Here is a 27,237-nt window from a genome sequence, read left to right on the forward strand (position 1 = left end):
TTAAAAAGTTATCAGAATAGGTTTTGGATTAACATGTATGTTGTGAAACACAACAACTGTGAAACTCTAATGACTGACTGTAACCCCGTATGCTGGCAGTTGGTGTAGAGGTTTAAGGCTGCTGCCTCTTGTACCTCAAGTACTGGTTTGGGTCTGAGCAAGTCACTTGAGTAAACTGCTCCTTCTTTGTGGGGCATTACACATGCATACACACACATGCACACTTTGGCACTAATGCCATTACTGCTGCTACTGATCCACCCATCTTAATGCTGTACTGTGAAGAAAAAATTCTTCTTCTATAGCTCATACATGCTGCCCTGCACCAATTTCACTGCTCATTCATTTGTGTCTTAATGCTGATCTGCTCATTTGCCTTAACAGGGTTTATATTAGAAGACCGACTGTTTAGGTGGTCGAACACCTAAACATCGATCTTCTAATATCGAACCGCACAATGTCGAACATCCTGGAGAAACACGTCCCTCGGCCACAACACAAAAAACATTACTTTACATCTAAATTAAGTGGGTGGCCTTTGCCCCCCACACCCCCCTAACTAAATATACCAATTCCGAAATCGCTCAACAGTAGGGAAATAGCAAACTCCGGCAAATGGCCAAGGGAAATCTTTCCCTGAGTTAAATCGGTCATTCGCCGTTTTTTTATTTTGATATTAGAAGATTGATGTTTAGATGTTCAATCACCTAAACATTCGGTCTTCTAATATAGATCCCCTTAACACATCTACGGAAAAAAACCTTGTGTTCATTCTAATACACATACTGATTTTCCTGTTCCTCCTAATAACATTGCCACAGACTCAAAAGAAAAAAAAAATGAATCCCTCTCCTGAAGTATGTACTGTTGCCTCAAGAAATTAAATCCCACGCGTATTTTCAATTTGATGTGCATGCATGCCTGCCTGTTCTTCTGATGGATTGAAAGCATCCAAGTAGGAAATTTTAAAGTAGCAGTGCAGAGTATTTGGTGCTGATGCTGAGAAAAGAAGGACAGCTTTCAACATTTTTCTCCTAAATTAATATCATGGTCAAGCCACCCAGCCAGCACCAGGCTCTAGGTAGCTGTCTAGGTCACCTAGTGCCTGGGTGTTAGTAGAAATAAAATGTCTAATAGCATGCTATGCAAATATCAAAGGATAATTTTCATTTACCAAACTTTGTTTTCCTGCACAAGTCATTTTTTATTGACCCTATTTCATCACTTTGTGAAGGGGTAATTACTTTTCACTTTAGAGCAGAAGCCTACATCTATAGCAATACTGAGTAGTGCACCTTTTAAATTCTCTACCACTGTATCACTTCAAGGACTAAAAGCACCTTGCTGTGGTAGTCATGAAGTTCAGTTTAGTTCATCCTTTGCAGTGCTGCTAGAAAGATCTCTTGAAATTTTAAGATCCCTTTATATCACACTTGGGACACAATTAACTAGAAACCTTAAAACTTGATGAAAACATAGAGGCTAATATCAAAAATACTTGTAGGTGTCAAGAAATAGATTTTAAATTAAAGATGTGGAAATGCTAGACCATTTACCAAACTGCAAGGGATATAAGCAAACATATGCATGCTCACAAACGGATATTAGATGGGGATATGCTATAGAGAGAAAAGGAATGAAGGTCAGCAGGACTAAGACAGAATATATGTGTGTGAATGAGAGGGAGGATAGAGGAATGGTGAGGATGCAAGGAGTAGAGGTGGCGAAGGTGGATGAGTTTAAATACTTGGGGTCAATAGTTCAGAGTAACGGTGAGTGTGGAAGAGAGGTGAAGAAGAGAGTACAGGCAGGATGGAGTTGGTGGAGAAGAGTGTCAGGCATGATTTGTGACAGATGAGTACCTGTAAGAGTGAAAGGGAAGGTCTACAAGAGGGTAGTGAGACCAGCTATGTTATATGGGTTGGAGTCAGTGGCAGTGACAAAAAGGCAGAAGTTTGAGCTGGATGTGGCAGAGTTAAAGATGTTAAGATTTGCACTGGGTGCGATGAGGGTGGACAGGATTAGGAATAAGTATATTAGAGGGTCAGCCCAGGTTGGAAGGTTTGGAGACAAAGCCAGAGAGGCAAGATTATGTTGGGTTGGACATGTGCTGAGGAGGGATGCTGAGTATATTGGGAAAAAGATGCTAAGGATGAAGCTACCAGGTAACAGGAAAAGAGGAAGGCCTAAGATAAGGTTTATGGATGTGGTGAGAGAGGACATGCAGGTGGTTGGTGTGACAGAGCAAGATGCAGAGGACAGGAAGAAATGGAAACAGGTGATCCACTGTGGTGACCCCTAACGGGAACAGCCGAAAGAAGATGATGATGATATATATATATATATATATATATATATATATATATATATATATATATATATATATATATAAAATTCAGAATAATTGAACATGCTGACGGCATTAAAAATAACTTCCTAGCAGGCCTTTCACCTGTTATGCGGTCATAGGAAGTACTAGGCTAGCTGCCCTTGTGGGCAATTTTAAGCCTATTCAATTTTCTCAAACCACAACGAGATACCAAATGCTGTTCTTATTGCTTAGAAATAAGAAGAAACTACGTACTAAAAAACAAGAATAATTTATTCTAGTGCCTCGGTGTTACCACCTTCATGGATTCCAGTATTTGGTATCCTGTTGTGGTTTGAGAAACTTGAGGAGGTGGAAGTGGAAGTGTTGTTATAAGTAAACTAACCAATTTCCTGTTGATGCAATTTACCCCTTCACCCTGTTTGTTCTGTGCCACTACAGTGGAGATATCGGATTAACCACCCTTTCCAGTCACACAATGTATTCCAATATTCCTTCATTTAGAATTCTGGGACACATATTTGAATATGAGTTCCTACATAAGTATATGGCACCTATGTTCTTTTTATAACATATGACCTAAACAAACCTGAGTGCATAAGTGGAGTTCAGAAGGGCCATTAATTAAGTTCTACTACATCCTTTTCATGAGTAAGAAAGGTGAATCAAAAGTCACTCTACCAATTGCACTATGATGGTTATGGGAATGCAGTATGCCAAACTAATTTGAATAGCAAATATGACAAAAACAGTGAACAAGAACGGATTATTTAGAAATTTTGGAGAAGAATATAGTAATGGCCACCACTCAAGTGAGGTGAGAAAAACTGTTTGGGACTTTGTGTTTTGCAGTGTTTCAAAAATCATGCAGAGAGAACATGGTGCAGTTTTTTGACAGCACTCACCATAAAGGTAGACCTTCACGAAACTGTGTGCTCCATTAGTAGATATAAATTTCCATTATCCCCTGTAATTTCCTTCTCTCATCTGACACACATTCTGCATAATTCTGCTTAGAAATGTTGAGTTAGAAAGAACAAATTGTTAGTTGCTAGCAAGTGTTTTCAGTGACAGCCAAAGTTGGAACAAGACAATGTGGCATAAATATGGACAGCTAAGCAATGCTACCATATATGGTAAGGACACTACAGTGACATTGTTTGTGTCGCAGGATGTATTGCAAGAAAAAAGCTGATGATTATGCAGCAATGGTGACAGGATAGACTATTTGTTACCAGTCTACAAGAATCAGGTTTTCAAAGATCGACTGTTTCAGTAGACACCCTCAAACAGCATAGGATTTTCACCGAACAACAGTTGCTTAGGAAATTTAAGACTCTTTTGAAAAAAAAAAGTCAGTCTGAATTTACAGCAACAGGAAAAACATTTCTTTCATTTCAGGTGTGGTGGTCTTGGAGCTTCCATTGTGGGGGGGGGGCATCTACCCCTTCCACAAAAATAAATAGTTTTGCATGCACGTGTTCAAACATACTTTGTTTTGTAGAATAGAAATTCATAGATGCATGCTCGTTTGACTGTCATTTGAGGAATATAGGTTCAATTAACTACTCTGTACCTACAGGGGATACTAGTACTGTATTTTTATGTTTCTGCTTCAAAGTTTTCATTGCTCTGTTTTGGTCTATTGTCATGGTTAGTAACTCAAATACCTTTTTTTAGATATTTCTAATATAACCTTTCTACCGAGGATCTAAAATGCTTTCAGTATAGTTCCATACCAACGTCTAGATATTCTTAAATGTTTCCCTCAGCACTGCTTCCATTATTTTCCTCACAGCTGAGGGAAGACTGATTGGTTGACAGATTTCAACTTCTTGGTGCTACCATTCTTGTGAAAGAGGAACATCTACATTTTTTCATTACTGATAAAGCTTAATCTTATAGATTGATTTTTTATAGGGTTAGCTGGTAGTAGTTCTCCTTAATCTGTTAGAATTTGTTGTGTCTTGTACACAGTTTTCAGAATTCTTTTGTGGGTCCTTTTTGTGTGCAAGGATACAGTATATCCCCCACATCTTTTCTTTGAATTTCATAATTTAATTCTTTTTATCTCCTCATATTCAGTCTTTTTTTAATTTCTCAAAGACTTTTGGGTTTTCTAATACCATGTTGGGAATGGTCCCCATTCCTAAGATACAATTATGATTAAAGTTCATGAAATTAGTATTGTTTCAATCTATGATGTCAGCCAAAAGTGTTCTTTGCAGCACCCTCAATGTGCCCAGAAATGGCTCCTGCAATTCATTTGGAGTTACATGTATCGGTAACATATCTAAATATGACTGTAAATTGTTTTTTTTATGAGACCCATTGCTTCTACTACTATTGGAACTGTCTGGGCATCCTTCCACACTGCCCTTCTTTCTGCCTGCAAATCCTGGTATTATATGACTTTGTGTCTCTCTATAAGTAAGACACTGTAATCACTGGGTGTAGCAATTTCAATGATCAATGCCACTTTTGTCTTCTTTTAATGGACTTCTATATCTGGTTTTCTCACATCTATTTTTTTAAATAAGTTGTATTAAAATCATTTCTGAAACATACAGTTATAATGAAAAAAACATGAACAAGTATTATGATGAAATAGATAAAAAAACAAAGGCTCTAATATAAAAGATATAAAAAAGAACTATGTACAATGATGTTTGCAGTATTTTTAACAAATAATAGAAGTTAAAACAAATTAATAAGGACTTATTAATACTTTCAACTTATTAATTTTCTAGTAAATCAGTTATGTTCTGCCATTGGTTATGTATTGCTGTATTCCTAGATGATCTAGATTTAATTGTCATCAATTCTAATTTGGATACGTTCAAGAGAAGAACTTTAAAATTTTGAAAAGATGGAATTTGTGAAGACTTCCAATTTTTTGTGATTTCTTTCCTGGCAATAGACAGCACAAACCAAAAGAAGTGAATACTTGCTTGATTTTACACAAGATGGAATTGGGGTGTTAAATAAAACTAATGATTTTGTAAGTAAAAAAATATCAGTGAATATTTCTTGTAGGAAATTATTGATATCTTCCCAAATTCTTTTCATGTGTAAGTAATCATAAAATATATGTGCCCAGTCAGCATTCTGTGCCTTCATACATTTCCAACAAAGTATATTTTCTTTAAACATCTTATTTATGTTATATGGAGTGATGAAAGATCTATTTAAAAATCTCCAGGTAAATATTCTCCATTTAAGTAAAGAAGTAGTTTTACCAGCTGACTGAAGAATGTTTGATTTATCTTTATCTGAAGGATTACAGTTATTTATATCAGAAAAAAATTTCCAGTAATTATCCGGAAATATATCCAAGTCTGATTTAATAACTTTATATATATGTGACAAGCTAATTTTGATTGTATTATTCTGCTGGGTAAAGATAATCAGATACTGAATGAATTTGGGAATTAAATTTTTAACTGAAGAAGGTATTAACTCAGGTTAATTTTGATATAATTTCTAGCTTCTTGTAGGTCAAGCCATAGTGTTGAGTCAAGGTCATTTTCTTCCATTAAAGTATTAATGGATTATAGTTCATTGTTTTTCAACATTTGGTGACAAGAAATCAGATGTTTTTGTTTAAATATTGAAATTTTATAAACATTTGTAGAGAAGATGACTCCTTGTGTATATGCTATTGGAAAAATAAGGAATAACCAACTCTCATATAGATTAAATCTAAGGATAAATTTTTTAAAGGATTTTAAAATTATCATAATATAATTTGAATTAGTATTTTGGGGAGGACATAAAGAAAAGAATACCTTTAGCTTCCATATAAATGTATTATTTACTAAATTTAGCTTAAACAAGTCATTATTATTACTTGAGTTTTGAGATAAGGAGAAAAATATTTCTTTCCATTTTGCTGAATATTTGCTATCTATAAGTTACAAGATGGTTTTTAATACTGAGGAAATTGAATATATTTTTAAATTTGGTAATGCAATACCTCCAATATCCCAATTGAACATATGGTATGATAAAGAGATCCTGGGCTTAATTGCATACCAAAGAAATTTTTTAATTATAGTGTTACATTTTTTAATTATTGAATAAGGTGGAGGAATAGAAATAGATAGAATTATGTATAACATTTTCGGTAGCAATATCATCTTTATAATTGATAACTTCTCTTCTATTGAGAATTTTATTTTAGACCATTTGTTTATTAAGTTACCTATCTCTGATATACTTTTATCGAAGTTCAATTTTTGGATTTCTTTTATATCATTAGCAATAATTATACCTAAGTGTATTTGGACTGTGGTATATATTTTTCAAATTCCTTTTTAATATTATATTTTTTTGAACCAGATAAGATTTGTGTTTTATTATGATTAAATCTGAGACCTGAGTTTTGTTGGAAGAAATCCATATCATTAAATAATTCCTGTAACGTTGGATTCTTACCGCCCAGTGTTATCAGTATGTCATCTGCAAACATTTGAATCTTTGAAGTTATATTTAGACTCAATTCAAAACCTTCACTATTACTATTTTCTGTAATCAAATTTGCCCAAGGCTCCATAACTAAAGAAAATAAAGGAGAGGATAATGGACATCCTGGTTTAGTCCCTTTTGTAATAGGTATAAACTGAGAAATACTAGAACCAATTTTTACATAAGCTTGAGATCCATTATATAAATGGGTAATATTTATAAAGTTATTTGAAAAGTTGAGTTCCTGTAGAAGAATAAATAGGTAATCCCAATTAACTGTGTCAAAAGCACAATTTATATCTAAACTAGCTATAGTTAGGTTATTTTTAAGCTTTTAACGGATTCCAATAAGGTTATTATTCTTTTAATGTTATCATATGATGCTCTATTTATTATGAAACCTGTCTGGTCCTCATCTACTAAGTTAGGAAGAAAAAATTTAAGCCTCTTTGCATATATAGACATAAACATTTTATAGTCCGTATTTAATAAAGATATAGGTCTATATGAATTACATTTTGTAGGGTCTTTTTCAGGCTGTAAAATAGGAGAAATAGACATATATTTCTATGATAGAGGGATGATATTTTCATTCTGTATGGTATTAAAAACTGAAAGTAACAATGTTATTGCTTTATTAGGTAAAATTTTGTAGATTTCTAGAATAATGCCGTCATTGCCAGGTGCTTTATTTTAAGTGTTTTAATTTGTTCTTGGATGTCTTTCAATGTAATCTGCCTATCTAGTAATTTCATTTGTTCTTCTGTTAATCTTTTTTTTTAGTTTTTTTTAATGAAGTCTTGAATATCTTTCTTAGAATTTATTAGTGTAGAAGATTGATTTAGTTTAAGGAAAAATTCTCTAAATTCAATTTAATATGTTATGTATACCAGATACTGTTTTATTATTCTATGGCAAGTATATTTCTTTAATGTGAATGAATTTATTAATATTTTAGCTTTATTGGCTAATATATTCAAAGATCTGGGATTTATTGAGAAATTAATACATTTAAATTTCTCTAGACTAATCATAATTTTATGGTTTAGTATCTCAAGATATTTTTTATTCAAAGATTTTAATTCATCCATTTTAGATTTTTTTGTTGATTTTTTTTTGTTAACTCAAGATTAAAAATATCAAGCTTAGTTTGTATCTCTTTTAATTCATTATCCCATGAAAGTCTTTTTTTGTACCAATCAATTATTCTGCCATATAAGTATGCCTTCAATGCATCCCAAATAAAAATTTCAGGTGTATTATTGTTGGAATTAAATTCTATAAAACTATGAACTTCTGCTGATATGAAGGTGTTAAAATCTTTTCATTTGGTGATGTATACTGGTATCCATTTTATCTGAACATTGAGCTGTGAATAAATATATATATCAAAGGATATAGGATTATGATCAGAAAAGGGACATGTAATAACTTTTACATTACTTAAATAGTCTACTAAACTATTAGAAATAGAAACTCTGTCTATTCTTGAGTATGTGTTATGTCTGTGTGAGAAGAAAGTAGAGAATAATGATTTTGGGTCAGCATAAGTATTAATATCTTTCAATAAAAAGGAATTAGAAAACTCATTTGGTAATCTGGCTGAACTCTAAACTCTTCTCTTACCTTTAGAAGTAGAGTCGGTGCTATCAAAAATGCAATTAAAATTCCCATCTAAAATAATATTGCCTTTAGAAAACTAGATAATATGATCTACATGTTGCTGTACTGAATTTTGTCCAAAGCCAGGAATCCAGTACATATTTATTAGAGTGAATACTAGGTTGTTAAACTCTATGATAATAGAAGCCAACATACGTTTATTATCTTTATAAGAGTCTATTATTTTAGGTTGAGGTAATTTATTGTTCCAAAGTATTGCAACACCTCTTTTTGTTTTGAGAGTGTTCAGAATTAACAAGGATTGAAAAAGACTTAGATTCTAATTTAGAAATATCGTCCTCTATCAAATGAGTTTCTTGAAGAACGATTAATTGTGAGTTATGTAAGTGGAGATATTTATTCAAAGACCTTCTCTTGTTAGGGTTATTTAGACCATTTATATTAAGAGAAATACAATGTAAGATTGTCATATAGTAACTTGGTTGACTTCTTCGAAACAGTCACCAAGGCCATTGATGAGGGAAAGGCAGTCCATACAGCCTACCTTGACCTTGCAAAGGCTTTCGACACAATACCCCACTCGGGTATTGTAGAAAAACTTACCAGCTTAAATGTAAACCCATATGTCACAAGATGGGTTGCAAACTGGCTTAAGGACAGAACCCACAGGGTTAGAGTTGCTGGCGCTATATCAGACTCCAAGCCGGTCACAAGTGGTGTCCCACAGGGCTCAGTCCTTGGCCCCCTATTGTTCGGCATCTACTTCTCAGAAGTACAGGCCAACATGCGAGGACTTTGGCTGACAAAGTTTGCAGACGACTGCAAACTGGGCGCCATAGTGGAAAGTGCATCGGACACGGATATCCTTCAGAAGGGACTCATGGAAACAGATAGCTGGAGCCAGAGCCATGGCCTGAAGTTAAACGCCAAAAAATGTATAGTCATACCCTTCGGGAAAAATAAGGTAACCCCAAGCTACCATATAGGTGGCAATCCACTAAGCACAGAAGAGGTTATCAGGGACCTGGGGACCCAGGTTGACAGTGGCCTTTCTTTTGACACTCACGTTGCTAAAGTGGTTAGAAAGACCTTCTACATTGCCCACCTGATCATGAAGGGATTCACATCCAGATCTAGTGAGGTCATTGTTCCCCTGTACTCTTCACTTATCAGACCAATGATCGAGTACAATGCCCCATTCGGGATGTATCTCACCCGACATCTGCAGCAATTGGAGAGACCCCAAAAGTTCCTCACCAAAAGGATAAAGGGACTCCAAAATCTGTCATATGCTGCCAGATTGAAGAAACTCCACCTCTATTCAGTCACATACCATCTGCTCAGAGGTGACATGTGCCTGACATACAAGGCCATGTCCAACCCGGAATTAATGGACATGCTCCACCTCAAAAAATCCAAATCCACCAAAACCACTAGAGCAAGCGACTTAAACCTTAGCACGGATATAAATAGGATGTGCAGGAGGGATAGATTTATCACTCAGAGACTCCCTATGCTGTGGAATAAAATCCCGGTCCATGTGAGGTAGAGCACCTCGCTGGCTCTGTTCAAGAGAAATCTTGACCTGTGGATGGGAGATCGTAGGTTTACCCCGGGAATCATCTCTGTGTCACTACTGGACAGAGGCACAACAAACTAATGGGTACAGTATTTTTTCATATAAGGGGTGGCGTAAGCCACAAAACTTTGGGCTAGGCTTATAAATGCCTTAGGGCAGATAGCCTAGTATAAACCTATGAAGCTATGAACCTATGAACATTTTTAAGTTACAATACATGTTTGTTTAAACTTTTATTAATTTTTGATCTATGAGATGGTGCTAGAAAAATGAAGTGAATACAGTCATTTGTAGTTTGTGAAGCATAGAAAGATTTAAGTTAAAAATATTTAAATAACATTCTATTATACGTGTTATGGTGGGGTCTATATTAAAAAGACGAATGTTTACTTACCCGAATGCCTGAATGTCGACCCCTCTTCATCGAACCGTGAAAACATCGATCATCCAGAAACGCGAAAGCACAAATGTTGAATTCCCATGGTTGGCCTTCTGCGGTATAGCTCCGTAAGGTAAGTGTGTGATAGTTATGGACCTTAGGGTGCTGGTTAAGGTAAGTGCATAGATGGTAATGTATGTTAGATTTAGTGTAGGGTTTTGTTAAGTGTATGTGTGTGGATTATTTAGTTTGGGTTTAGCTTTTTAAGGTAAGTGTGCGATAGTTATGGACCCTAGGGTTAGGGTGCGGGTTAAATTAAGTGCATACATGGTGGTATATGTAAGATTTAGTGTAGGGTTAGAAGCAGGGTTTAGTTTAGGGTTAGAAGTAGGGTTTTGGTTAGTATGTGTATGTGGTTTATTTAGTTTGTTTGTGTAGGTAGTATGTAGCGGGCGGTGGGGTGGGACAAGTATGACAGTTCGACTTTTTGAATTTTGCGGTTTAGGGCGTTTGGTATATATGCGGTTCATAGAATAAGTGTCGATGTTTGGGTATTCGGGTAAGTAAACTTTCAATTTTATAATATAGACCCATTATAGTGAACATCAGAAATAATATTATCAAAAAGTTATAACAACATTTTCTAACAATGAAACCCTCTAAAACCCACCTGGAGTTATAAACTCCTAATATGAGTGATATTAATCACTCAAATTAACAAACCAACCAGCAGCATATTTCTATCAGGCTCCACCTAAATATGAACTATTTCATAATTACAAATATGGCTTATAAGTAGGAATGTCAGTGTTATGCAAAAAATGGAAAAAAAAGTAAACTCGTCTTACATTTTATGTTAGAGTAACTAATAAACAAGTTAACTAGTAATACATTGCAACAATGAATAACATAAACAGATGCTAAATGTATATTATCATAGTTGGCTATAAAATTAGGAATGTACTTTTTTTTTCCCTTTTTCAGGACTAAATCTATGAATCAATAGACAGTAAATTATAATACAACTAGTTTAGTAATTATAACAAAAAGGATCTATATACAGTTAGACTATATACTAAGACTAAAACTTAAATCTATAGAAGTATTAACCTATATAGTGTGAGCAAAACTCATTTAATTAACATTTTTTATAACCTTTAACACTAGTATTGTTTGAAATCAGCAGAAAAAAATATAAACAAATTACGTAACATCCTTTTGCAAAAGGCACATTCAATTTACTTTGGTTCAGTAAATCAATTTGAATACAAAGTCAAAACGCTGAGGAGCAGACCAGGACTGTTCAGCTGTATCAGCATAAGATAAAGTACATCAGCATCAGATAAAATGCATGAACAAATGAGTTTCAATAAGACAGGAAGCCAGAAAACAAGTCCACATAAAGACTAAAATCCAAATGTTTATTGCAGACCACTATCTGATGCTGATGTACTTTATCTTATGCTGATACAGCTGAACAGTCCTGGTCTGCTCCTCAGTGTTTTGACTTTGTGCTTAGTGTTTTACTTTTGCGGTAGGAGGGTTTGCTTCCTGGTCATCACATTTGTTTGTTGTAAATCAATTTGAATGTTTTAATTTCACATGTCCTAGTATAGTCTAGAATTTATTCAAAGAGACTACAGTCATTGCAATCAACAGAAGATTGGAAGATAGAAAATAAGTCACTAGGGAGATGAAAATTGCCCAAAATTATGTCAAAAAGCTGGCAGATACTGCATTAGCCTAGTGACATGTAAATATGTTATCACAAGGCTAAAACATCTAATTAGTAGCAAGAAACATTTATACTATAAAACTGCTACCCTACAATTGGATTATACAAATCTAATAATGATTCAACTAATAGAAGGGTTAAGAAATTCTCCACAACCATAATCCTGACTTTAAGTAATTTATGATGTATTCTTGTGTACAACTATGTATATTCTTTTTTCGGCTTTTCCCAGTTAGGGGTCACCACAGCAGATCACCTGTCTGCTCATGATTGGCAGTGGAGTTTTTACGGTGTTGAGTTGCCAGCCCGGTGCCCAATCTTCCACAGAAGGCACACACATGCAGCACTCATTCCTAGGACCAATTTAGAGTATCCAATCCACCTACAGCATGTCTTTGGGATATGTGAGGAAACCGGAGCACCTGGAGGAAACCCACGCGACCACAAGGAGGACATGCAGACTCCACACAGAAGGCACCCCAGCTGAGGTTCGAACCAGAGTACCTCTTGCTGTGAGGTGGCAACACTAACCGCTGCACCACTGCGGCCACCCTCTGTGTACAACTATGTATGTGTAGAGAAATTACAATAATATATACTCTAATATGAATGCCGTAACAATGAAAAATTAGTCTGAATATAAAGCAATAGCTATTTCAGATATATACTTATTAAACAGAGTCCGGAAGCCACGGTGGTACAGCGGTAGCATTGTTGCCTCACAGCAAGAGGTTCTCCTGTTTGATTTTTGGCTGGAGTGCCTTCTGTGCGGAGTCTGCATGTCCTCCCCGTGGTCGAGTGGCATTCGAAAGACATGCGTGAATGGGTGTGCCTTTGCTGAAGGTTGGGTGTCGGGCTGGAAACTTGGCACCATAAAAATCGACTGCTAATCATTAGTGGACCGGAATTCCACTGTGGCGACCCTAACCGGGAAAAGCCGAAAAGACAAACAACTTATTAAACAGAGTCCATAAATAGATTTTGGAAACCATTAAGAAGCAAGGAAAAAGAGGAAATGTCTATCTGTAGGGGCAGTGAAAACTATTGGAAACAGTTAGAACAAGGGGCTAAAGATTTGCATATCATCACAACCACTTTGCAAAGCACAATGTGAAAAACAAATTCCCCCACAAACCTCTCCAGTTAACTCATGAAGTCTAGGAGATCAACAGCACAGGACAGCCTCTGATTATTTCCAACATTTCAATCAAATTATGGCTACTAGCTACTTACAGACCTCCAACACTCATGTCTAGGAACTGGAGAGATAACCAAGATATCATTTGCCCATCTTCAACCACTACAGCATCACTCGACAATGAAATGGTGTTCATTAGGCAGCAACAAAAAGGTGTTCATTAGATGGATATGTCAATTGCCTAACAACTGTAGCATAGAGTGAGTGATAATCTACCTGGAAGTTATTAATGAAAGGGAACATATCCCAAATGAAATTAAACAAAACCCATATAGTACACTGCTGCAAACATTTTACTGACTGTGCTTAAGCCTAGTGAATAAACCCCATTTTCCATACGAGAGACAAACGCCCCCTCTATAATGGAACTGCTGGCAGTACATTTATCAAAATACAACTGGCCATCCAAAAAAAAAAATGCAACTGGCTACAATGATTTCCATCCTAGAATAAGTATATTAGGGAGTTCCATAACCAAAAAAAAAACAGAGCCCTTATCCTAACTTGTCTAAGATATGCCCAGTAAAAGCAATCAGGGACACAAAATATCTTTTATTAAGACAAATCTACTACATATCCTTTAAATATATGAATCTGGTATTAAGAAGGACTGAACCAAACCTCAAGTCCACATCAAGGACAACTGAGAGGCATCCACATCATTTCCACTTAGTAGCATCTCATTCATTACAAAAAAAAAATAAAAAATTCGGAAATAGCTAGTGTACATGAGTGCAACAATACATAAACACAAAGTCATTTGTAGCTTACAAGAGAAAGTAAAAACTCTATTGTGTTAATACTAAAGAACATTGAGTCATTATTTAACATATAGAAATGTAATTGCTGGTGATCTAAAATGTAGTAATACTCTTCAAAAATATACTAGTGATGTTTACATGGCAGTAGAAATGGATTGCCAACAGTTTTACTTCTGTATTTTGCACCTAGCTGTAAAGTACATATAATCATACCTCTCAACCTCCTCATATAAGGATTTTGGACTAACCAAGAGCAGGAGGGAAAAGACAAATGTCCCATATTCACATCTGAGTCCAAATACTGATCATATAAGCTTCATGAGTTGCTGGAATTCAAAACTGTTACTTTAAGAAAGTCCGTCGAGCTGTTGATGACGTCTTGCGGCTCTAGAGGAGACAAGGATGCATGAGAAACATATTGCGACGTTGTTGTAGTAAAAAAAACTTGAAATGTTCCAGTGGGAAACTGTGAGCAATTTAAACACTGCACAAGTCTTTTGAAGACTCGAGAGCTGCTCGAGACACTCCAGAAACAGTCAAAGCCCTTTCTAAAGGTTATAACAGAAGAAAAGAAAAAAGAAAAAAAAATTCCCGGGTCTATTATAACACCGGGTCTGTTACCATTTCAAGCCTTGAATCAACAAAACACAACAAAGTAGGTAAATCATCAGACACAAGGATATCCCATGAAGCCACCAACACTAATCACCCATTTAAAAAACAAAATAAGCCTAAAGCTGAAAAAGAATCCACATCCCAGTACCACAGCTAAGATATATAGCCAGCAGCACCAGACAGAGACAAGTAGCTAATCCAAAATCACAGTAGGGAAATCATAACAAAAGCAATAACAACATATCTACCGTAAACTCCCTACAACTATGAGAAGATGTGTAACAAAAGACATATGTTAGACAAATAAGCAAAGAGACTAAAGCAAAGGAAAACTCTATATACTTATATATACAATGTATTAACAACATAAAGAAGAAAAATGGCAACAATAATACCAGCCATGCAGTTAAAGTAATAGACAGCTTCTTAATATCAACAAACAATATAATAGTCAACTAATGCAGTTAAAATACTAAAAAAAAAACAAATAAGGGAGAATAATCAGACTTTTTTCATTTTTTAACAGAATAGAGTATTTATAAAGCATACTTATATAAGGAATATAATGTATATTATAAAATTATCTAAGACAAGAGAAACTAAAAATACTAATAAGGATATGGGTTAAAACAAAGAACTGATAACTATTGAGAGAAACTAAGTAGCTAGTCAATGAATAACACAAGCCTAAAATATAAAATAAAAAGATTAAAACAACACTCACCTGTTGAACCATTTTCATATTCCTAGACTTCTGGGTCATGAAAACATCATATGTAAGTAAGAAACAAAAAAACATCTATATTATATAAAAAAAGAAAACATTTATTTTTTTAAGTTTCTTCTTGTGTTCAACTGTTTTCCAGGCACCATTTTCAGCAATTATTTTAAGACTTGAACTAGCTCAGTCCATTTCATCTATTTTTTTCCAATATTGGATTGGATGTTATGAATTTAATAGTTGCATCTATCTCATCAAATACCTTCGGACCATCTTGAAGGAAGATTTTCAGCCTTGCAGGCAAAAGCAGGTGAGACTTTATTCATGTTTTTTAAGTTCTTTGAGCAATGATAAGAATTGTTTCCTTTTAGCTATGACAGCTGAAGAATAGTCATTATCAAAGTGTATGATATTATTGTATTTAATTGGTGACCTCAACCAGGCAGTCTTCAACACTATTTCTTTATCATGTGTTGATAAAAATTTGACTATGACAGATTTTGTGGAGTTAATTTTGGAAGTTTTAGATGTAAAGGACTTGTGGGCTGTTTCTATACCAAAAGAAAGCGCCTCAGGAAGCTATAAAATCTCAGGTATCCATGAAGTTAAAAATTTCTCCATATTGTTTTCTTCAAGTTTATCTGGTAGCCCAAAGATCCTAATGTTATTTCTTCGTGATCTATTCTCAAGATCATCTATTTTTGATTGAAGCAGGGAGTTTTGCTTTAAAAGAAATTCCAGGTTATGTTCATTTTGTTGTATTCTACTATCCATGTTGTTTAATCCTGTTTCTATACCTGTAATTTATTTTTCTGTTGCTTAAGATCTTGATGTAAAGTTTCCATTTGTTGTGAAGTAGTTTCTTTAAAGTTATCAGTTTTTATTTTCATTCTGTCAATTTTTGTTGATAATTCCCGTATAGTAGTTAACAGAGTTTGAAGCTCCTTTTTCCATACTGAGTCCTAATGAGAAGATTTTGTGTAGCTCATATTGACGCCAGATGCCAGAAACTTGTCTCTTGTTTTTTGACAGGAAAAGTTAAAACAAACTAAAAAATAAAATAATACTAAGTAAACTATTAAATGAAACCAAATATATATAAAAAATACTTCTTAGTTAGTTATATTTAAAAATTCCTGTCATAAAAGATATGATAAGACAGAGCTGAGAGAAAGTGCTGCTACTCAAGGCTCATCCTTGCCCCCCCCCACATATATTTTTGAAGTGTTGGTAATGGGTGACCCCATGTGATATAAATGTCATCATTTTCTATAATGTTTTGTGTCTCACATTTCCAATGCTTCTCAGCTACGTCAGTATTATAAGGTTTGGACAATACCCAGGGAATACTCTTGCCAGATTATTATACCTTTTAGTATACAGGCCTTCTGCCATTAATGTATCACACCCAGCAACAATATGTGCAACAGTTTCCAATTCTGTTTTACAAAACCTGCATTTGTCTGTTTCTCTGACATGTTCAATGGATTTTGTAAACCAGCATGTAAGTATTCCACTATCCTGGGCCACCAATATTAACCTTTTGTCTTTTGGTTTAACTTCACCTCTCCTTAAGCATTCCTGCACAAAGCCCGATCAACATGAGGTTGTTCCAAGAGTTTTCTGTACTTGCAGCTATATTGAAGCTATATTTATACATTTTACAAATTTCTTACCTTCTCATCTGATCAGTTTTTTTGGCACATTCAGTTGCTGCCTTATTTCTATCTACCTCTGATTTGATTTCCATTCCCATTTGATTCCAGTATGCTTTTGCTAAACTAAGCAGGGAAGTCACCTTAGACTTGTTCTCCTCATGTTTTAAAACTTTGTCTATTTTTGGATCTGGTGAGGTCAGCAAATATGTATGCAGACCTATACATGTAATCGATTTTGAGGAGGCCCATACCTTGTTCAGAACGGAGAATATATAATCTTGGTATACACTGATTTTTATAAATCATTTGATAAGTATGAAGCATTATTCTTGTTTTCCTGTCCAACTGATCCCATACCTTTTGGGGCCAGTCAAAACTGTAAGTTAGGAGAGGAAGAGCAAATTGATTTATAGCTTGGACTTTATTCCTATATGTTGGAGCTGTTTTCAGTATTAATTTTAGTTTTCTAAAATGTTCCTTACTAAGTTCTATTTGCATTTGTTCATGTTTTACTGTTGATCCTGCATCAGTTCAGAAATATTTATATACTCCTTCTTGCTCAAGCTCTTTTATATCACATTCCTGTCTGAGACTGATGTTTTCTTGGTGCTGCAGCTTTCCTGCTTTAAAGGTTGCTTTTGCACATTTATCAAGACCAATGACATTCTTATATCACCTGAAAAAGTTCTGACTACTTGCAGTTGTGTTTTCAGTTCCTCATCTGGTGAGCTATACAGTTTTAAGTCATCCACAAAGAGACAATGAAAAGTCTTTACAGTATGTTGTTTTCTAGAGACAAATTGTAGCCATGACCTGATCTATTAAGTAGACAGTTTAGTGGGTTAAGGGCAAGACACTCTGGAATATCCCCCTTTGAAATTTTATCCCTGGAATAATGATTTGTCCTTTATCATGGCTTAGCTGCAAGGTGGCTTGCCACTGTTTCATGATCACTGTAATGTAATCAATCAATATAGGGTGTATCTTATACATTTGCAAGCACTCTTTTATCCATGAATGTGGGATGTTGTCAAATGCTTTTTGTAGTCTGTCCATGCCATTCTAAGATTCTTCCCCTTTTTATAATTCTTCATTATGACCTTATTTAACAAAAAATGATCCCTTGTTGCATTTGACTTTCTTTTGTTACCCTATGTCCTACTGCCATGATTGAATTTTCTTCTAAATGACTATAAACTCTGTTGGCATCAATTCCAGTGTATAGTTTATACATTGCTGGAAGGCAAGTTATTGGCCTGTAATTTTTAGGATATCTTGCAAGTTCATTCTTAAGGAGGAGTATCATTTTTCCTGTTGTTAACCAGGTTGGTGTCTGTTCAGGGTGTGCATATAAGTAGTTCTTACCCATGGCTAAATCTTTATGTAAACATGTTAATACTTTAGCTAGCAGTTAGGTTGCATTGGGGCCTGGGATTTTTCAATTAAGCACTTTTCTTAATTTTGTTTCAATTTCTCTAGCCATTACTTTATCCCATTTCATATCATGTACATTTGAACATCTTATTCTTTCTTTTACTTCTTCTGTCCATTCAGCATCTTTGTTATGTTCCACAAGATCTTTGTAGATATTTCTATAAAATGTGTCTATTTCTTCTTTTTTTGTGGTGTTTCTATTCCTTTTGCCTTATTTCTTAATTCTATATAAACCTTTTTCATCAATAAATTGCTTATTTTGTACTTTTCCTTTATATTTATCTGCATACTTTTTTGCCTGTGCTGATATCTTTAGTGTATTATTTGCAATAGTTCACAATAGATACTGGTCTTTTCTGATACTGTGTGCTGCCTTTATCATATCTATCTTTTCTGAGCATTTTTGTTGATCTGTTCCCTCATCTGTACTCTTCTAACAGTGACATGTCTTGTCTTATAGGTTCATAGGTTCATAGGTAGGTACTAGACTATCAGCCCTAGGGCTTCTACAAGCCCAGCCAAAAAGGTACCCTGGCTTTTGCCACCCAAGAAAATTATTTTCCTGTGCCACTATCGAGCAGAGCCACAGAAGTGATCCCCAGGGTGAATTTCCTATTTCCCATCCAGTCATCAAGATTTTTCTTGGAGTGCTAATGAGGAGCTTTGTTTGATATAGACAGGTAGTTTTTTCCAGAGTATGGGAAGTCTGTGGGACAGGAATCTATCTCTCTGGCATGTTCTGTTTATTGTGGTGACAAGGTTTAGGTCCCTAAAGCTTGTAGTTAATTGCTTTATTTTTTTTCTATTTGATACTTCCAAGATGGTATGGAATGGATTGTCAAGAGCAAACAGTAAAAAAAAAGAAAGGGAAGGGAAGAAAACATACCTGAGAAAGGAGAACAAGACACTGGGGGAGAGGGAGAACCAGGTGAAGAAGAAACTGTATCAGAAGGAAAAATGTGGAGAGGAAAAATGAGGAGAGAGAGTGCATGCGGGAAGAGAGTCCGGAAGAAGAGATTGTCAGTAATAATGTTTTTAAAGTTCTAGCCAGTGAAAAATCTGATTCTGAGGATCAAGGATTATTTGTACAGAAACCTGGGAAAATACTGAGTTTGGGAAAGAGTAGAAATAATAAAATTAAAATGTAAAAATATTTCCCCTAAACTTAAAAAGAAGGAAAAGCAACAACTTTAAAGTACTTTCAGTAAATGTGAACAGTATTACTAACACTGTAAGAAGGACAGGGATACTGGAATAGTGTGCTAAATGTGATGTGGATGTTATTACATTAGTGGTTGTAAGATTTCTGACAAGTGAAGAAAAACTACAGACTGAAAAATTATCAGGTGGAAATACAATACGGGACGTAGGAATTGAACTTTGTGAGTGATTGTGTTGTGTTAAAAACAGTGAAAATACTAAATGTAATATTGGTAAGGATGGGAAGGTTAAGTGTTGTGGATGTGAGGTGGCGAGAACATGTTTATAGAATTATAGTGTTATATGCATATATAACTAGCAAGGAAAGAGAGAATATGTTTAATCAAATATTAGATTATTTAGTGATTAACATGAAAATTATAATTGCAGAGGATTTTGATTAAAGTAGAAAATGTAAAAAGAAAGGGAAAGATGTAAAAATGCAGGTAATGATAAAATGTGGTAAATTAATTGTTTGTAGCAAAAGTTAATGGACTCATAGAAGGGGGCATTTGGATCTGAAATTGATTATTTTGTATTATTCGAAGGTTTGGCTGTAGCAGATTGTGATACAGCTGTGATGGGTTTTTAGGCCATTTAGCAATATGGTTGGTGGTAATGGAAGAAAGGGAGTATATTAAAACAGGAAAGGGAATAAAAAGAATAAATGAGAGGTTATGGTATGAGAATGGAGAGTGGGAAGCATTGTAGTTATGAAAGGATCATATAACCATGAAGACTTCTATAAAAAAACTGGTTTAAATAGTGAATTAACTTAAAAAAGTCTAAAAGTGTTTTTTTTATGTCAGGATGATGTAAGAAAGTAAAAGAAAGTAAAGTATGGGAAAATGAGTAGAAATGTATTAGACAATTTAGAGAATAATACAAGAGAGTACTATGGTATGGAAAAAGAGATGTACAAAAGAAATCAAGAAAACATTAAGACATTACTGTTTAGGCAGAGATATTATTTATAAGGGAGAAGAGAGGAGGTACCTGCATATTTGGGTAATAAAGTAAAGAAGGATATTAGTGCAATGAGAGGAATGAAAAGTGTAAAAGTAGAAGTAAAAATAACACAAGCAAGTTATGAGTATTTTAGTGCAGTATGTGGAAAATTTGTATATGAGTAAAAAGAAGGCAAATAAGAGAATTAAGAAAAAAATGAAAAAGAAATTAATATTAGTGAATTCGATGAAGTACATAGGTAAGTTAATGATGATTCAGTAAAAGGCCCAGATGGTATAGGATATGGATTGTACAAAAAATTAGTGGACTGGCGAAGAAAGTATTTTGTAAATGTACTACGGTGGTGGTGCTGCGGTAGCGTTGTCGCCTCACAGTAAGACGTTGTCCTGATCGATTCTCAGCTAAAGCGTCTTCTGTGTGGATACATGCGTGAATGGGCGTACCTTTGTTGAAGGTTGTGCGTCAGAGCTGGCAACTCAGCATGTAAAAATCTACTGCCAATCCTTAGCGGACCGGAGTTCCGCTGTGGCGAGCCCTAACTGGGAAAAGCCGAAAGACACAACAACTGAATGAATGGTTGAAGGAAGGGTTTGCTTATGAAGAGTTATATAGAGGAGTACTAAAATTTATATGGAAGAAAGATAAGAAGAATGAAATAAAAATTATACCAATTATAAGTTTTTAAGAGAATAATACAGAGGAGAATAGAAGGAAGGATGAGGGATATTATAGAAGAAAGTATATATAGTATAAAAAGGAAGGGATGTGAATAATTGTTATTAGTTGTGAGATGAATTGTAGATAAGCGAAAGGGAGGATATGAAACTTATGGTAGGTGATGTTAGCAGTTTGGCAAAAGGTATTTGATTCAGTGGGACATAATGCTTTGCGGGATGTTATGAAGTAGGGAATAGGTGAAAGACTTAGGCAGGTATATATGTTAGCATATCAAAATAATAGAGTGAGAGTGTTAATGAATGAATGGCTGAGTAAAGAAATATGCATAAAGTGTGGTATAGGTGTCCCATGAGTAATGAATGTGAAAGTGAGTGAAATTTCTTATGATGAAAGCTGCTAGATATGTAATGCAAAAGGAGGCAGTAATTACAGTAGTTCTGATATATGCAGAAAATATAGATGTAGCTGCCAAGAACAAAATATGAATGAGGGGAGTGTTAGTTTGTCTGAATAGATGTTTAAAGGAAATGGGATCACCATGAATAAAGGTCAAAGTAAGGGTTTGGGTGATGTGTTGAAAACTGGGGGTGTATATGTTTTAATGAATGAGGTGTCTTTGCCAGGAATAAAAATTGGGAGAGTATGTAGTCATGATGCAATGGGAGTGTTTAATAAAATAAATGAAAGAAACATACAGATTAGCATTGAGGAGAAGGTTTATCTAGTGAATTCTGTATTAATGGAAAAAATAGCATATGTGTCAAATGTTTAAATAATCCCACAAAAATATGCAAAGGAAATTGTGCAACTGGTGTTTTCTTTCATATGGTGTTCAAGATTAAATGCAGAAAAAAGAGGTGTGATGTATATGAGTGAAGATGAAGGGGATGGGGTTACAAAACCCAGTTGTTTCTTCTGCTTATTAAAACTTGTATAAAATATTAAACTGGGTAAAGGAAGAGAATGAGAAATTAATAGTGATAATGTTTAAATATAAGTACAAAATTCTGAGGGATAATGAGAATAAGAAAAAGAGGAAAAGAATATGTAAATGAATAAATTAAAAATTATCAAGAAAAATACTAACATGAAAAATAAAAAAAATATGATCTAGAGAAAGACAGAAGGATATGGTATAATAATGTGATGAAACAATATTATTATGTAAATCCATGGCAAATTTACAAGAAGAAGTGATTAAAGCCATTAAAGTCAGGAAAAAGTAGTGCACCAAAATAGTGAGTGGATTTCCTATGGAAACTGGTAATACATGCATTACTAGTAAAGGGCAATATGCCATATAAAAGTAAAGTTGAAAGAATGTGATTATTTTGTGGGGAGAAGAGACAACAGAACTTTTTTTCTGAAATATAAATGAATGTTGAAACTTTGGAAAAAGTGTGAAGAAACAAAAATTGAAAATATTAATGACACGCACAATACAGATATGAATATGACTATGTATGGATATTATAAGAACAAGAAAGAATATGTGAGAAGTGTAGATAAGAATTTATTTTATGTCATATGAGTTATTTGAAGTGAAAGAGTGAATGAATAATTTTTTTTTAATACATAATGAATTTTGGCAGATATATTGCAAAAAAGTAGATTATGGTTGTGGAAGCAGGAATGGAGGTCAATTATAGAAGACTAACAATGAAAATGTTTTAAGAAAAATGATAAATAGTAAAAAAATAGAAATGTGAATATATGTGCCTGTAAATATGTACATTTTTAAACATGTAAATAATGTGTTTTTTATGTTGTGTAAAATAAAGGACATCTATTTGTTTTTGATAGGTGATGTGGGTCTTTTATATCCACCTGAGTTATCACCAACTCTAGCAAATAGGGCTTTGGTTTAACATCTCATCCAAAGGATGGTACACTCAGCAGGGAAGCACCTCCTTCTTATGCTGTCAATAATTGATCTGTTTGGTATGGGAATAGTACTCACAGCCTTCTGCTCTAATGGCAAGTGTACTACCTGTTGCTCCCCTGACATGGCTACATTTAATATTTTTGCACTCCATTAATCATGAATAAAAGAGTACTTAAAGGTATCCATGTTTCTGCTATGCTACATTTATGCCAACAGCTACATTTATTCCCAAGAGTCAGGATCATAGGAAGAAGACATAACTACTGTGTGGAATGAGATAATAGCTATAAAATCAATGTTTGTAGCTTGACTGACATTTTGTTTTATTATTATGCATGTATGTTTCCGATTTTTTCAGGGTAAGGATAATATTTAAGTCTTTATACCTGTGTATAAATTTAGATGGTAGACTGTATTTATAGTGAAGAAGCATCCCTGCATATGAATTATCACCTTTTTCTGAGAACCTCAGCTTATAGTTTTTGTTGAATTTCATCTTTTCTCTTCCTTTACACGTACTAAATAGATATATTCATTTAGAAGTCCTGCTTCTTCTCCATAATTTTTGTCAACTCTGCACTCCATTTTATTTATTTTGATTCAATATTTCTTTAAGGTTTTGCTCATTCTATAGCTTTAAAATACATTCATAGGTAAGTACTCGACTGACTGCTCTTTAGGGTCATTTTAAGCCTAGCCAATTTCCCCCTTTTTTTTGCTCGAAATAACCTATCCCATTTGGTTTCAGACTGGCCTTACCATCCCATGGTTGATAATTATATATTACCCCTAATGATTATAACTAGGATCATACCATACATAATTTGAGGGGACCCATGAATGAGGTAAAGGATTTAGGAGCTGCATCTGTCCATTAATAGTACGGGGGAGGGGCACTTCTGATGTAAATTTTCTATTTCCCATCCATAGATCTAAGTTGTGTTTGAAAATAGACAAGGATGAATTCTGTTTTATGTGGATGCAGAGTCTGTTCCACAGCAGTGGTATCCTTTGTAAAAATAAAATCTTATTATTTTATTTTCTCTGGAACATGCTCTATCTTCATTCTTGACTGAATTTTTACCTTCTCAAATTGTTCTTTCTCATTATGTATGTTAATGTAAAAGTACTTTAGCTCATATTTTTGTTCATTTGTAATTCAATTCCTTCTTCCCCAGGTTGAGACAGAATTAGGTCATATATGATCAGTACTCTACCCCAGTTAACATTTTTTTTTAAATAAAATAAATACATACATAAATAAATTAAATAAATAACATGTCTGTCTTTTCCTCTGTTTGCTTCTTTGATTTTCTAATTGCCTATCTGACTTCTTTATAATTCATATTACTCTGTCTTCTTTTCTGAGTATCCTAATAATTCCCTATTACCATTTACTTCAGTGAAGAAATCGTATTAAATGAATAAATAAATACATTACTTTTTCCTACTCTGTTATGCCACTTTGGTTAAGAACCTTCACATTTTCCTTCTTTCTGATTTGTAAAATGCCAGTATAGCCATGGATTCAGTAAATTTAGATTCAGTGGTGTTACTGTGTGCTGAGGACTTGGGGATGCTTGCACACACCTAACTTGATCTCCAGGCTGTAGCAGAAATATTTGCAGTAGCTTATCGGAGTTTGGGGCTCTAAACTTCTAAAGAAACAAGGTGTCCTATCTGCCTGCTCAGTCTCTTGCTGGTGACCTCCCTCAATTCACCACTGAGCAACAAAACGTTAGGACAGTCAAAGACTTCCCTACCTTGACATTCTATTTTTTCTAATAGTGAACATAGTCAGACTTGGCCAGCTCTTCAGCATGAAGGTTTTGCCCTGACTATATTCCAGGTGATCGAAGTCTGGTTTGTGTACTGGATGGAGGAAAAGCTGGCTGGTGAGAGATGGGAGTAAGAAAGCATTGCTGACTTGACCATTTCAGGAGGAGAGTGTTGTTGGAGTCCCACTGCAAGTCAAGTATCACCCGGGAAGGCAATGTATGGCAATAGAATCCCATGATTGGCTGAGCATGCATAGTAACTGGAAACTGGAGATAAGTGGAACACTTAAAATGGGTCAAGAAGATTGGAAGCTGCACCACGCTTTCCAGACAACAGCCACGTGTGATGGAAGCAGACATAAAATCTCTTAACTCTGCTTGATGATGGCTGTGATCCCAGATTCTCACCTGCTTCTCTTGGTGTCCTAGTAAGCCAAATGTCAAAAAGAATGAGTAGGTCAATAGAGGATTAGAGATTGAAGGTTGCAGTGAGAGAGAGTGTGTGTGTGTGTGTGTGTGTGTGTGTGTGTGTGTGTGTGTGTGTGTGTGTGTGTGTGTGTGTGTGTGTGAGTGTATGTGTGTGTGTTTGGGATGTATGGTGCCACCAAAAAACATAGGGTGATTCAGCACAGGGTTTAGTGTGTCCTCACCAACTGTGACCTATGAGAGATCTCCAAGATAAACTTATACATTTCAGTTACCATCCTAATCCTTCTGTATAGATTTGAAACCTAGGTGTCCTACTGATATCATGTAAACACCTTGGAGATGTACCACCAATAATGCCTTCAGAAATTCTCATCATGTGGAAAAGCATCAGTTTCCTTAGAATGAACAGATAGTTGTGATGTCTAACTGCTGAGTTATGATCTAGATTCTGTACTTCCATCTCAATCACTGCCAGAGATTTTGTCAGCTTTATTTTTTAATAATCTTTATTAAATCACAATTTAAACAATGGCAGAGGCGCACTTGCATTGACAGAAAAGACATTTTTGTTATTTTCATGCAGTTACGTATGTGTTTTCTTTTTAACAATAATTATTCACTCCAGCATTGCATAAATTGCTCAGTTTCTGCCTTCCTTTAAACCTCAACCCTCCTGAGTCTTATTTCACATATATTGATCCCACAAATTCCACTTATTTCTAAGAGATTTTGTCAGGTTTAAAACAAATGCTACCAAATCATATTGAAGGTATAACCTCAAAAAAAAAAAAACATAGAAATCACCAGCTGAAAATATATCAGCCAGCCTCATGGGTGTCACAGCATCTTGCTTTGAAGAAAAAAATGGCACAAAGAATAGGAGGGTTCTAATAAAAGTATGGGAACCATAACTGCAGTCCTTGGAACTATGGGTCTGCCAGTATAATTAATTCAGACTATTCCTCTTCTCCAGTTCTCCAAAGTGGGTGTACAGGGTGACGAAACCCTCATCTAAAAATGCTTGAAAGGTGCAACAGCAAGTTTCAGAATTTACAGTTTTCCTGTTTGAGTTGCAATTTATTTATCATATTGCCAGGGTATCACTTTTGAGCCTCACACTTCATATAGAGAGCTGGATGGAAAGAAAGAGACAGAAGCACCAGCTAGTGACAATTGTCACACATGTAAACATTTCTAGTTTTGTTGCTAGAGCTGTAGGCCTAGGATGGTATTGTGAGACATTTCGTGACTCAACCAACTGAGTTTAAGAGAAGCTTGAACTGAAGGATTCTCAGTACTGCCACTGTGCATATTCATTGCACACTGCTGTCTTTCACTTCCTTTTTGGTACTTTTAATGCACCTCCGTTCTTCTTTTACACTATCTTTATGCCTCTTTGTTAGTTCTTTTTACTGTGTAGTTCTTAGACAATTCACCTATTTTTCATCTGTTGATCTCCTGAAGTCCTTAATTCTTGCTTGTGATTATCCTGACTTTACAGGTTGAGGGTGATAATTAGTGTTTGGTAATTGACTGTTTCCAAACTTAAACGTGTTCTACAGATGTAGCCAAAATATGTTTGGATAATGCATTTTTATCTGATTTAATCCGTATGTTATACGTGTTCCCTTATTCTATCTTTAAGTCGCCTATCAGTCTTGCCCACATAAAATGTTTATGGTAATTCAAACTAACCAGCCAACCATTAGGAGGGGTGATATTCAGAATCGGACTGAACAGAATGAAACAAAATGGATTATTAGGTTAGGAGCTGATCGGGAGCTGGGGTTGAATGACAG

This window comes from Protopterus annectens, chromosome 12.part0 (genome assembly GCF_019279795.1).
Source record: "Protopterus annectens isolate FY-2018-M chromosome 12.part0, PAN1.0, whole genome shotgun sequence".
Classification (NCBI taxonomy): domain Eukaryota; kingdom Metazoa; phylum Chordata; order Ceratodontiformes; family Protopteridae; genus Protopterus; species Protopterus annectens.